Consider the following 12,613-nt stretch of genomic DNA (forward strand, 5'->3'; position numbering starts at 1 on the left):
GCATCACTGTACCAAGCACGGATGTCCGTGACTAGTTTGTCAAAACTGCATACATGCCTCAGCAGGTGGTAGCTCACACCTTTAATGCTGGCGCTTGGGAGGCAGAGGCAGGCAGATCTGTGAGTTCAAGGCTGTTCTGGTGGTCTACAGTTCAAGTTCCAGGGCAGCAGGGCTATACAGAGAAACCATGTTTCAAACAACCAAACCAATCAACCAACAAACACCCCCAGCATACATGTGTGCTGTTAGAAATGGCCTTCCTGCCAGGCGTGGTGGCACACGCCTTTAATCCCAGCACTCGGGAGGCAGAGGCAGGTGGATTTCTGAGTTCGAGGCCAGCCTGGTCTACAAAGTGAGTTCCAGGATAGCCAGGGCTATACAGAGAAACCCTGTCTCCAAAAACCAAAAAAAAAAAAAGAAAGAAAAAAGAAATGGCCTTCCTATGCTATCTGGTTCAAACTGCCTGTTCCCTAGCTAGGAGGCAAGCTAAAAAATACAAGTCTCTCCTGCTCGCCCTTGAATTCACTGACTTGACTTCCTCCTCGGACTGAAATTCACGAAAGGTTTAGCAGCTTTCTTTTTCAACACTGGTAGCCTCTGGGGAACCCGAATTTTTTTCCCCAAACTCTTTAACTTCCTACCTGCAGTCTGGCTCCTGGGTTCCCTCTAATCCACCCCGTGTGTGGCCACAAGGAACTGGTGAGAGTGTAATTACTCATTTTCCAAAGATTTATTTTATGTATGTGAGTACACTGTAGCTGTCCTCAGACACACCAGAAGAGGGCACCAGACCCCACTACAGATGCTTGTGAGCCACCTTGTGGTTGCTGGGAGTTGAACTCAGGACCTCTGGGAGAGCAGCCAGTGTTCTCACCACTGAGCCATCTCTCCAGCCCTCCCCTTGCCCCGCTCCCCACCCCCCCCCTTTTTTTTTGAGACAGTTTTTCTGTGTAGCCCTGACTGTCCTGGAACGTGCTCTCTAGAGATCCTCCTGCCTCTGCCTCCTGAGCACTAGGATGTGAGGTATGTGCCACTGCTGTCCTGCCTGTAACTCCTTTTTTACTGGTCTTAGCTTTTCAGAAGAGTGTTGAAGATTCAGCAACTGTGCAGCCTGGCTGGCATGGTACTCACTATGGCTACTCTCCCAAGGGCTAGGATTGAGGCATGGCGCCATCACAAGGGAATTTTTGTGCATTGGTTACAAGGGTGTCTCTCCCTTCCCCAAAGTTCCCTGATGTTTGACTCTCTACCATCGGCTTGTGAGTCTGTCCCCCTTCTGCGCCCTAGGCCGTTGGTGATATGACTTATCTCCTGTCACACGTTCTTTGAGCTGAAAGTTCTCCCTGGTTCCTGGGGGTGATCTGAAGATATTCATGAGCATGTGACAGTTTACCCCGTCTCATGTCCCACCCACCTATGTGGTGACATTCATTGCTTGAATGTCCTTGAATGTTAGTAGGCTCTCAACCCCGGCACTGACCTGAATGGGTGTCGGAGGGGGGCATTTATGATTCTGCCACTAGTGTTGAAGAAAATATCTGGAATATAATCGTTTTCTCCCAAAGTCGGTTTTTTTTTTTAGATTTATTTATTTATTATATGTAAGTACACTGTAGCTGTCTTCAGACACTCTAGAAGAAGGCACCAGATCTCGTTGCGGATGGTTGTGAGCCACCATGTGGTTGCTGGGATTTGAACTCTGGACCTTCCGAAGAGCAGTCGGGTGCTCTTACCCACTGAGCCATCTCACCAGCCCCCCGTTTTTTTTAAAAAAACAATTTTATGCACATTGGTGTTTTGCTTGCATATACATCTAGTTGCAGACAGTTGTGAACTACCATGTGGGTCCTGGGAATTGAACCCAGGTGCTCTGGAAGAGGAGCCAGTGCTCTTAACCACTGAGATCTCTCTTCAGCCTTCCCTACCCCAAACTCCTCTAATGCACACAGCCTTGTCCCTGAGTAACTACACTGATGGCTTCTGACCACAAGCGAGCTCTGTAGGCACCACCTTAAAGGTCAAGGACAGTCAGGACCCAGTGCAGGTCACTTCCTCCTCCTGGGAGGGAGGGAGGGAGGCTTGAGCAAGGGACTGCCAGGTATCCTTCCTGCCACAATGTTGTACATTACTTCCTGACGTCTCTGGTCTCTGTTCAAAGCAGTCTACTGAGCTGCCACGGATGTAAAAGTCCTTTACTGTGTCCCTTTACTGTGTGGGTCAATGTGGTGATGATTGCAGAGCACCCCCTTGTGGTCATAATCCACCACTGCAATTGAGCAGACCAGTGACTGCAAGGATGTCTGCTTTTTCCGGTGTTTACATGAGAAGGCTGGTAAATTCTACCTTTGTTTAAAAACCTCTAGGTATAGAAAGGAGGAGATGTGAAAACAGGGGTACAGGGAAGTGGAGAGACAGGAGAACCTCAATTCTCACCTAAAATAAATTGTTCGTAGAATTAAGTTGATAGCAACTGGGAATGGATGCGAGCAGAGAGCTGTACTGTCTGGCCGTGCAAACAGGAAAGCGTGACGGCAGGAGGTTGGCCAGAATGATGTCACAGCCAGACTGGCAGTCCATACAGGTCCCTGGGGACCATCGTGTTCCTAGGGTGGGAATGGCCAGAGTCCTCAACTCCTTAACCCATCGGTGACTGTGTTCTAGCCAGGCTCTGAGCCTTGCAGCCCACACTTACCCTGTTTGTTTTCAGGGTGTGCCCATTCAGCCCTCTACCCTTTCGGTAGTCCTGAGCACACGGCTTTCTGGGTCCTAGCTGTGGGAAAGTGCTAAGTGTGGATCAGCAGGGCCCGAGATAGCAGCACACTCTTCCTTGGCCTTTTCAGGGGCTGGGGCCACTTGGCTTGAATTCAGACCCACAGAGTCATCTGTCTTGGGCCCAGCTGTTCAAACCAGGAGAAGCCATTCTCTGTGGCTCCGGTTTCTCGCCAGGGAATGGGAACATCGGGCAGGCCCGGCTAAGGGAATTAAACCACGTGCCCAGAGTTGGTAAAGGGTAAGAAGATATTATTTATTTATTTATTTACTTATTTATTTATTGGTTTTTTGAGACAGGGTTTCTCTGTGTAGCCCTGGCTGTTCTGAAACTCACTCTGTAGACCAGGCTGGCCTCAAACTCAGAAATCCACCTGCCTCTGCCTCCCAAGTGCTGGGATTAAAGGCGTGCACCACCACTGACTGGCAAGAAGATACTCTTTTTTTTTTTTTTTTTTTTTTTGGTTTTTCGAGACAGGGTTTCTCTGTATAGCTCTGGCTGTCCTGGAACTCACTTTGTAGACCAGGCTGGCCTCGAACTCAGAAATCCGCCTGCCTCTGCCTCCCGAGTGCTGGGATTAAAGGCGTGCACCACCACGCCCGGCAAGAAGATACTCTTAATGCTGCTGTCCCGTAAGGTCCCCTGGTAATCAGGATGAGTCTCCCCATCCTGGGGTGGTCCACCTAAGCTACCTGCTCCCCTCCCCCACACCTCTGGATGCTGGGAGCTTGAGAACCAAGCCATACTTACCTAGTTACCTCTTCCAGTGTGGATTACTGCTTGGGTTCTTGCTGTCAGTCAGTCAGCTAGGAATCCCAAGACTTTGGAGATGGGATGCATGCTGGGTTTGGGGTAGGGGGCTGCTGGAGCTGAGCAAAGTATGTGATGTCACAGGTTCCCTGCCCCCCACCTCAGTGGGAGCACCTTCTCCACTTGCTTGTGAGGAAGTCAGACTGTGGAAGTCGTGCCCAGGTCACCTGACAGCAGGCACTCACAGTCTCTCATGTGTAAAGCAGGGAAGGTAACAGGTGGAGAGCCACAGAGATCGTGAATGACTCAGCTCTCCCATCGCTGCAGACTGGGACTCCTCGCTGCGTGCCCGGTTTACTCTGGAAAACAGAAAGGTTAAAGGATGAAAAAGGATTCTGTAGGCAGGCATGGCAATGCTGTGCATGCCTGTAATCCCAGGACTCAGGAAGCAGAGGCAGGGGGATTTCTGTGAGTTTGAGGCCAGCCTGGTCTAACAGAGTGAGCTCGAGGATAGCCAAGGAAGGCTACACTGTGAAACCCTGACTCAAAACAAAAACAAAACAAAACAAAACAACAAAGAGATTCTGTCAGTAAAGTACAGTGGAATGAAAGCGTGGGTCCTTGATGTGTATCTCTGCCACCCAGTCCCAGAGCTGAGGACACAGGCACAGAGCACAGCAAACAGCTCAGAGATCCAGTCAGCTGAGACCTGTGTGCAGAAAGGGAGTCGCCAGTGCCTGGGGCGGAGCAGGAGGCAGGCAGAACCTGGGACAGGTTGTGTGTATGGCGCCAGCCCACTCCTCCCATGACCAGTCAGGTCCAGAATAAATTCTGTTCAGGCTACACTTTAGTTTCCCTTGAAGGGGCTGGGAGCACTGGAGGTCAAGCCTGAGAGGACTGTGGTAGAAGAGAAGGCAGCACTGGTTAGTTACTTACACACCTTAGAGACACAGGTCTTCAGAACACAGAAAAATGGTCCTGAGTGTGTTAATGGGGCACCCTGATGAGGTCCTATTTACATTTTGAGAATAGGGTCAGTCACACATCCTGTCCCTTTTATAACCATTCTGCCCTTAGCGATTCTGTTCTTGTCCATAACTTTAGCTATCAGCTTGGTTAGGCCTGGGTCTTCAATCCAAATCCAGTCTGGATCGCCCCCTCCCATCCCTCTGCCTGCTGGATAGCTGTTTTTCTCTTGTTTTTATGATTTGCTTATTATGTATACAGTGTTCTGCCTGCATGTACACCTGCAAGTCAGAAGAGGGCGCCAGATCTCATTACAGTTGGTCATGAGCCATCATGTGGTTGTTGGGGATTGAACTCAGGACTTCTGGAAGAGCAGATAGTGCTCTTAACCTCTGAGCCAGCTCTCTAGCCCTGGACAGCTGTCCTCAATGCCCACAGCTGCCTAAAAGAGGTATCTGTCTCCTTCCAATCCAGGAATACCCAGTCCCACAGCCCACAAGGTTTCTCTATGTAGCTTAGTCTAGTTTCGAACTCACTACTGCTGCTTAGGATATCACCTCACAGTTGTAACTTAGGCCGGCCTCCAACTCACTATGTATCCCAGGCTGGTCTGCAATTGAGATCCTCATGCCTCCAGTTCCTGAGGGCCAGGATTACAAGCGCACACCAGGCCCAGCATTCAGACTGTACGCTCTGTCTGTCCTTAGGAAGGGCTCCTTCTCTCCTCCCCTACTGGCTGGCCTCCCTGCCTTCAGCCTTGATCTTCTCTAAGACTCCCCTGTGAAAGCTCCAAGCTGGGTTTGTGTGCTCACAATTTCTGTCTCCTCCCTCCCTCCCTTCCCTTCCTGCCTCTGGTTCCTCCTTGCCTGAGCCTGCTTTATCCTTCCTTCTCTCAGTCTCTAGCGTCCACTCCGGTCCTCACAACTCCACTGTAGCACTTTCCTTGACAGACTTAGTTCATTACCAGTCCTGAAGAATCACTGCCTCCCGTTGGCCAGTGTGAAACATCGCTGGCTCTGCTCTAGCAATGCCTAGCATCAGGGGCTGGCTCACAACCATCTGTAATGGGATGTGACGCCCTCTTCTGGCCTGCCGGTGTACATGCAGCTATTCATATACATAAGAAAAAAAAAACGAGGCAAGGCCTAGCTTCTAATTTGTGGTTGGTATGTTTTTTCTTTTTAGTGGTATTTGTGTACACATGTATGTGTTCATGATTGGGGGAGGGGACGCATACACTGCCAAAGGACAACCTAGGGTGGCATCCTCAGAAAAAGTGCTGGGATTATGAATTGATGAATTGGCCATCTATACTCAATCCTTTTTTTTCCTTTTATGAGACAGGATTTCTTTATATATCTCTGGTTGTCCGGGAACTCTGTGAGTTAGAACTCACAGAGATCTGACTGCCTCTGGCTCCCCAGAAAAGGGATTAAAGATGGCACAACCAACCGGCATGCTCAAAACGTTATGTGCTTCCTGGAGGCCTAAGGTCCTCATGTTTAACTAAGAAGACACCCACTCTGTACATTTTTGTCACACTGCCTTTTTGTTTCTGAGATAGTCTCCTGTAGCTCAAGTTGTCCTTGACTTCACTATGGAGCTGATGGTAACCTTGAACTTCTGACCCTTCTGCCTCCATCTTGTAAGTGCTGGGATTGCTGACTTGTGCAACCACACCAGCATGTTTGTGTGTATATATGTGTGTGTGTTGGGGGGGGTATGTGTGTATGTGTATATGTATATTTGTGTGTGTGTGCATATATATATATATATATATATATATATATATATATATACACATACATATATACACACATACATACAGGTATTTGTATATTGTATGTATGTGTGTATATATCTGTGTGTGTTGGGGGGGTATGTGTTTATGTGATATGTATATTTGTGTGTGTGTATATATATATATATACATACATACATATATACACAAATACATACAGGTATTTGTATATTGTATACATATATGCGCACACATACATATATACATATATGTATATATACACGTATATATTTGCACATATAAATATTAACATGTATATACATATAAACTATAGGGTCTTATGTAGCTAAGGTTGCTCCCAAACACATGTATAGCTGAGATAACCTTGAACTTCTTTCTTTTTTTTTCGAGACAGGGTTTCTTTTTTTTTTTTTGGTTTTTTCGAGACAGGGTTTCTCTGATAGCCCTGGCTGTCCTGGAACTCACTTTGTAGACCAGGCTGGCCTCGAACTCAGAAATCCGCCTGCCTCTGCCTCCCGAGTGCTGGGATTAAAGGCGTGCGCCACCACACCCGGGGAGACAGGGTTTTTCTGTGTAGCCCTGGCTGTCCTTGAACCTGAGTTCTGGAATCTGCCTGCCTTTGCCTCCCAAGTGCTGAGATTAAAGGCGTGTGCCACCACTGCCCAGCCTTTCATGGTATTTCAAGACAGTTATAGCCTTGGCAGTCCTGAAACTCATTCTGTAGACCACACTGGCCTCAAACTCTCAGAAATCCTCCTGTCTCTGCCTCCTGAGTGCTGGGATTATGAGTTTAAAGAAGCCGGGTGGTAGTGGCGCATGCCTTTAATCCCAGCACTTGGGAGGCAGAGACAGGCAGATTTCTGAGTACAAGGCCAGCCTGGAGCTGGCGTCAGTGGCAGTTATGAGCTACGAGATCTGGGTGGTGGAAGTCAAACTTGGGTCCTCTGAAGGGTAGTAATCACTCTCAACTGCTGAGCTGGGTCTCTAGCCCCTAAAATAATACAAGAAAAAGAAAAATAGCTGATCGCCTTAAATCCAGAATTTAGGAGGCAGAGGCAGGTGGATCGCCTTGAGTTTGAGGCCAGTTTGATCTACAGACCAGACAGGTATCATAGTAACACCCTGGGTTTTTCGAGACAGGGTTTCTCTGTGTAGCCCTGGCTGTCCTGGAACTTACTCTGTAGACCAGGCTGGCCTCGAACTCAGAAGTCCGCCTGCTTCTGCCTCCCAAGTGCTGGGATTAAAGGCGTGCACCACCGCTGCCTGGCCCCTGAGCCTTACTTGAGCATACTAAGTGCACAGAACCTTCAGCCCACTTGGTCCCTTAACAACCCAAAGATGAACCTGGGTGGCCTAAGGAAACAAGCTTAGAACCTGTGGAGTCAGGATAGTATACAGCTCTGCTCCCAGAAGATTTAAAAAAAAAAAAAAAAAAAAAAAAGCCAGGTGATTCCTAGTGACCTAGAAAGAAAGCCCTTCAGGAAGGGAGGAACATGGGCACAGAAAGCAGCCCTGCAGGCTGGGGCTGGGTTATAAAAGGCTGCGGGTGCCATGCTGAGTTCTATCCTGAAGAGTGGGGAAGGCCCCTAGAGACAGCCTTAAAACCCCCTAGGCCTCGAGGGGCCTGAGTCCCAGCAGCAGCTGCCACCACCATTGTTCCTAAGATAGGGTTTATACTTGATCAGGCAGAAGCTGTTGGAGAGTGGCCAGCTAACACAGCTCGTAACAGGTCACTACTTGCTGCTGCTGGGCCCCGTGCTTGGTTTTCTACGACCTGTAGGCAAATAATTCTCCTTACAATTGGTAGTGAATTAGGGGTAAAGTCAACTGTACTCCTACTCCTTCACTCTCCACACCTTGCTTTTCTCCTTTGCTTTTAACCATTTTTCCCCAGTGTTGCTTAGACTACTCTGCTTCATCGTCCAGAATGCTGGGACACACAAATGCCACCATTCCTGAGTTAAAGATAGTGGATTGATAAGGGAAAATATTACATTTGAATTTTAGCCCCTATAAAGTTTTGAATGTGCCTTGCCAGCCTGTCTGTGCGCCGTGTACACATAATATCTTTGGGGGCAGGAGAGGTCAATATTTCTCTAGAACTGGAGTTACAGGTAGTTGTGAGCCACACCCCGGCTCTGGGAATCTTACCCCCATCTTCTGCAGGAGCAAGTGTTCTCTTGTTTTGTTTTTTCGAGACAGGGTCTCTGTATAGCCCTGGCTGTCCTGGAACTCACTTTGTAGACCAGGCTGGCCTCAAACTCAGAAATCCATCTGCCTCTGCCTCCCAAGTGCTGGGATTAAAGGCATGCACCACCACGCTTTGCGAGGCAGAGTCTTTCTATGTAGTCCTCGATGTCCTGGAGCTTGCCATGTAAAGGAAGCTGGTCTCACACTCAGAGACCCACCCTCCTCTGCCTCCTGGGTGCCGGCATCAAAGGTGCGTGCAACCATCCCGAGCCTGTCTACAGGTGTCTTGCTTCCATGTGTGTGTGCCATGTGTGCTCCGGAAGGGCAGCCAGTGATTTTAGCCCCTGATTCATCTCTCTGGCCCCATCATCGTTGTTTTAAGTCAGGGTCTCACTCCATAGACAAGGTTAGTCTGCAGAACACTTGCATAGCCCAGGCTGCCCTGGAACTCATGGTAATCCTCTACCCCAAATTCCAAATGCTGGAAAAGTAAATATGAGTCACTAAACCCAGACTCGACTATAAATATTTGTAAATTTCCTGGGTAAGCTTGAGAAGATAAACTATCTAGCCATTGGGTTTACTAAATCAAGCCTGATAAGTGCCTTATTAAAAAAGGCAAACGCAAAGGTGGAGGGACGGCTCAAAAGTTAAGATCACATACTGCTCTTGCAGAGGAACCAGCCTTTATTTTTTTATTTTTTATTTTTGTGGTTTTTTGAGACAGGGTTTCTCTGTATAGCCCTGGCTGTCGTGGAACTCACTCTGTAGACCAGGCTGGCCTCGAACTCAGAAATCTGCCTGCCTCTGCCTCCCGAGTGCTGGGATTTAAGGCATGCGCCACCACGCCTGGCTTGGACTCAGCCTTTAGTTCCCAGCTCCCACATCCACCTGGAACTCCATATCTGACCTTTGGCATCACATGCACATACTCATACAGACACATACATATAATTGAGAATAAAATAAATACTACGGGGCTGGAGAGATGGCTCCGTGGTTAAGAACACTGGCTGCTCTTCCATTGGACCTGGGTTCAATTCCTGGCACTCGCGTGGGAGCTCGGAACCATTTGTAATTTACAGTTCCAGGGGATCTGAAGACCTTCATCTGACCTCTGTGGGTACCAGGTTAGCATACAGGGTGTACTTACATACATGCAGCCAAAATACTACACATAGTGTGTGTGTGTGTGTGTGTGTGTGTGTGTGTGCCTTTAAAATGCAACACAGCTGATATGGTGATATATGTATTGTGATCAGAAATAGGAGGATAAGAGGCAGGCGGATTTCTGAGTTCGAGGTTAGCCTGGTCTACAGAGTGAGTTCCAGGACACAGAGAAACCCTGTAAAAAAAAAAAAAAAAAACGATAAAAACTAGTATTCATTATTAAATGTTCGTGTGTGCGTATTTCCCGGAGCTGGAGTTACAGTGGCTGTGAGCTGGCAGTGGGTGCTGGGGTGGAACCTCAGCCCTCAAGAGCAGTTAGTGCTGGACCTTCTCTCTAACCCCCAGGTCTTTTACAAAAAGGAATCTTATCATCTTATCATTCGGTGTGATGGTGCACGCCTTCAATCCCAGCACTCCCAGGCAGTGACACACCTACTCCAACAAGGCCATACCTCCTAATAGTGCCACTTCCTGGGCCAAGTATATACAAACCATCACCCCTCCCCCCAAAAAAAGAGAACTTATCTTGTATGTGTGTGTGTGTGTGTGTGTGTGTGTGTAGATATGGGCACAAGGACACAATCAATGCACGTGAAGAAGTCCGAGAGCCGGGCGTGGTGGCGCATGCCTTTAATCCCAGCACTTGGGAGGCAGAGGCAGGCGGATTTCTGAGTTCGAGGCCAGCCTGGTCTACAGAGTGAGTTCCAGGACAGCCAGGACTACACAGAGAAACCCTGTCTCGAAAAACCAAAAAAAAAAAAAAAAAAAAAAAAAAAAAAAGAAGTCCGAGGACAACTTGAGGAGTCAGTTTGTCCCTTTCACCATGGGATCTGTCATCAAATTGAGGTCTGGGCTGTCCTGCTTGGAGGACCAGGGTAAATGCTTTTACCCATGGAGTGAGTCACCGTGCTCCCTAGCCCTCCTCCTCCTTGGTTGTTGAGATAGAGTCTGCTAGTATAACCCTTAGCTGGTCTGGTACCATGTACTTGGAATTTCAGGCATCCTCCTGTCTCAACCACTCTAATACTGACACAGACATGTGCCGCCACTGCAAGGTAAAAGGCATCTCTAGGTTGATATAAAATGATTTTTCCGCTTTATACAACAGGATCTCACTCCTAGCCCAAGCTGGCCTGTAACGCGTGCTCCTCTCGTCTCCCTGAGGTGGGATCGTAGCTTTGCTCCCCGCCCCCCATGCCCAGTGCCCGTTCCCCAACTGAGAACGTCCCAGGAAGCTGCTGAGGAGCCTTGGTGCTGTCATTGCTGGGGAACAGCCAAAGGGAAACTCGTGCAGAGGAGAGGTTCCTGGCCTGCTTCGGACTAGGGTTCCAGCAAGAGAGAGTACGCTCCTGTCCCCATTCCACTTTCCGAACAGGAATGACCCTGGGTTTAGTGACCCCATTATTCACAGAGCCCTTCATTTTCCTGTCCATGAAATGTACAGAGTAGCTTTCAACCTTTCAGAGGCCAAGGAGAGGTAGTCAGTGCTGTTTGTGAACTAGGGAATCCAGGTTTGTTGGGTCTTAGGGGAAACACTCTACCCTGGAGCTAAATGTCCAGTCCCGGGATCAGCTAAGCTCCTTTTACTGAGAGGGGTTGAGTGTTGAAGTTTCTGGTTTCAGTTTATGAACCAATGCAACACCCTAGGGCCTTCTGAGCAATCCTACCCAGTGTCTCCTCATATATTGAATTCTTTATGGGCTTCACACACACACACAATTAAGGAGAGGCTAACAGACAGTGCAGGATGGGACAGAGGCAAGGAGAAAGCCAGTACTGTTTAACAATGAATGCGCATTAGACAGACTGCAGGCAAGCACCGGGAACAAAGGTATGGGCGGTGGTGTGGGGACACCAGCCAGCATGAGCTAAGATAGCAGAGCACTGAGTGGCTATCCTCTCCAGGAGGGCTCATCAGTCCAACAAGTTTCCAGATGCGGCCTTGGAAAAAGGCAAGGCTAGATTGCCAGCTGAAGGACATGGCGGACCACCTTTAGAACAGAGGCACTGGCACAACTTGGTTCTGGCTCCTGGAACTGGGCCAATCTGTGACCAGCATCTTCTTGCGGATGCCTAGAACTCCGGCTTCTCTGAAAAGACTGGGACCTGTTCCTCTCTAGGTCCAAAGAGCTGCATGCAGTAGGGAAGAGGCTAGAGAAGCGAAACCAGCTTGAGAAACAGCTTGTGCTCGCATATGGAGGGCGCACGTCCCCGCGCGCTGTGTACGTGGGCGACCGGGGAGGCTGAGGGGTGGGGAGTGTTCTACCCAGTAGCGCTCGCTCGGTTCTCTGTTCACTAGGTGTCCGCAGTCACTCACCCCCACAGCCCCCGTGCCCAGTGACCAATCCAGGTCAGCTATCCCTCCCTCTGCGCTCCACACCCCCACTGTAATGTGGGCCTCTTAGGGCCACGCGTGGAGGGTCGTTCAACCCTCGCCCACGGTAGGCAGACTTGGGGAAAATTTCTTCCCAGGGTAAGATCAAGGTAGACAAAAAAAAAAAAAAAAAAAAACAAAAAACCACCCAGCCAAGCAGCGACGAAGAGAGCCCCCGCCGCAGCGGGGGAGGTGGAGCCTCGGGGGGGAGGGGTGGAGACCGCCGAGACAGGCCTAGAAACTGCTGGAAGAAATCGCAGCACCGCCGCTGCTGATCCTTCCGCCGCAGGCCGCCAAAGAGTCCCTGCCAGCCCAGGCCCGCGCCCCTCCCCTCGGGGAAGCGGCTCCCCGCCTGAAGCTGTGCTGTAACCGGGAGGGTGGGGATGGGGGAATCGGGGGCCTCCTTAAAAGTTGGACAAGGAATTTATCATCCTTTTCTCTTGATGTGCGACTTGTAGGGAACATTCTAGTAAGATCGGGTCTGGAAATGGCAGCAGAGTTGGCCACCTCCATTCTCTTTCAGACGTCCCCTGAGTTCTGGACTCTTGGGGGGTGGGGAGTGGAGGCGCCTACCTTGAGTTTTCTGAGGCAGTCCGTAGGGTATTAGCCCGCAGATACGTCCCTAATTGCA

The sequence above is a fragment of the Mus caroli genome, unplaced genomic scaffold (assembly GCF_978045245.1).
Source record: "Mus caroli unplaced genomic scaffold, Mus_caroli_1 scaffold_18, whole genome shotgun sequence".
NCBI lineage: Eukaryota > Metazoa > Chordata > Mammalia > Rodentia > Muridae > Mus > Mus caroli.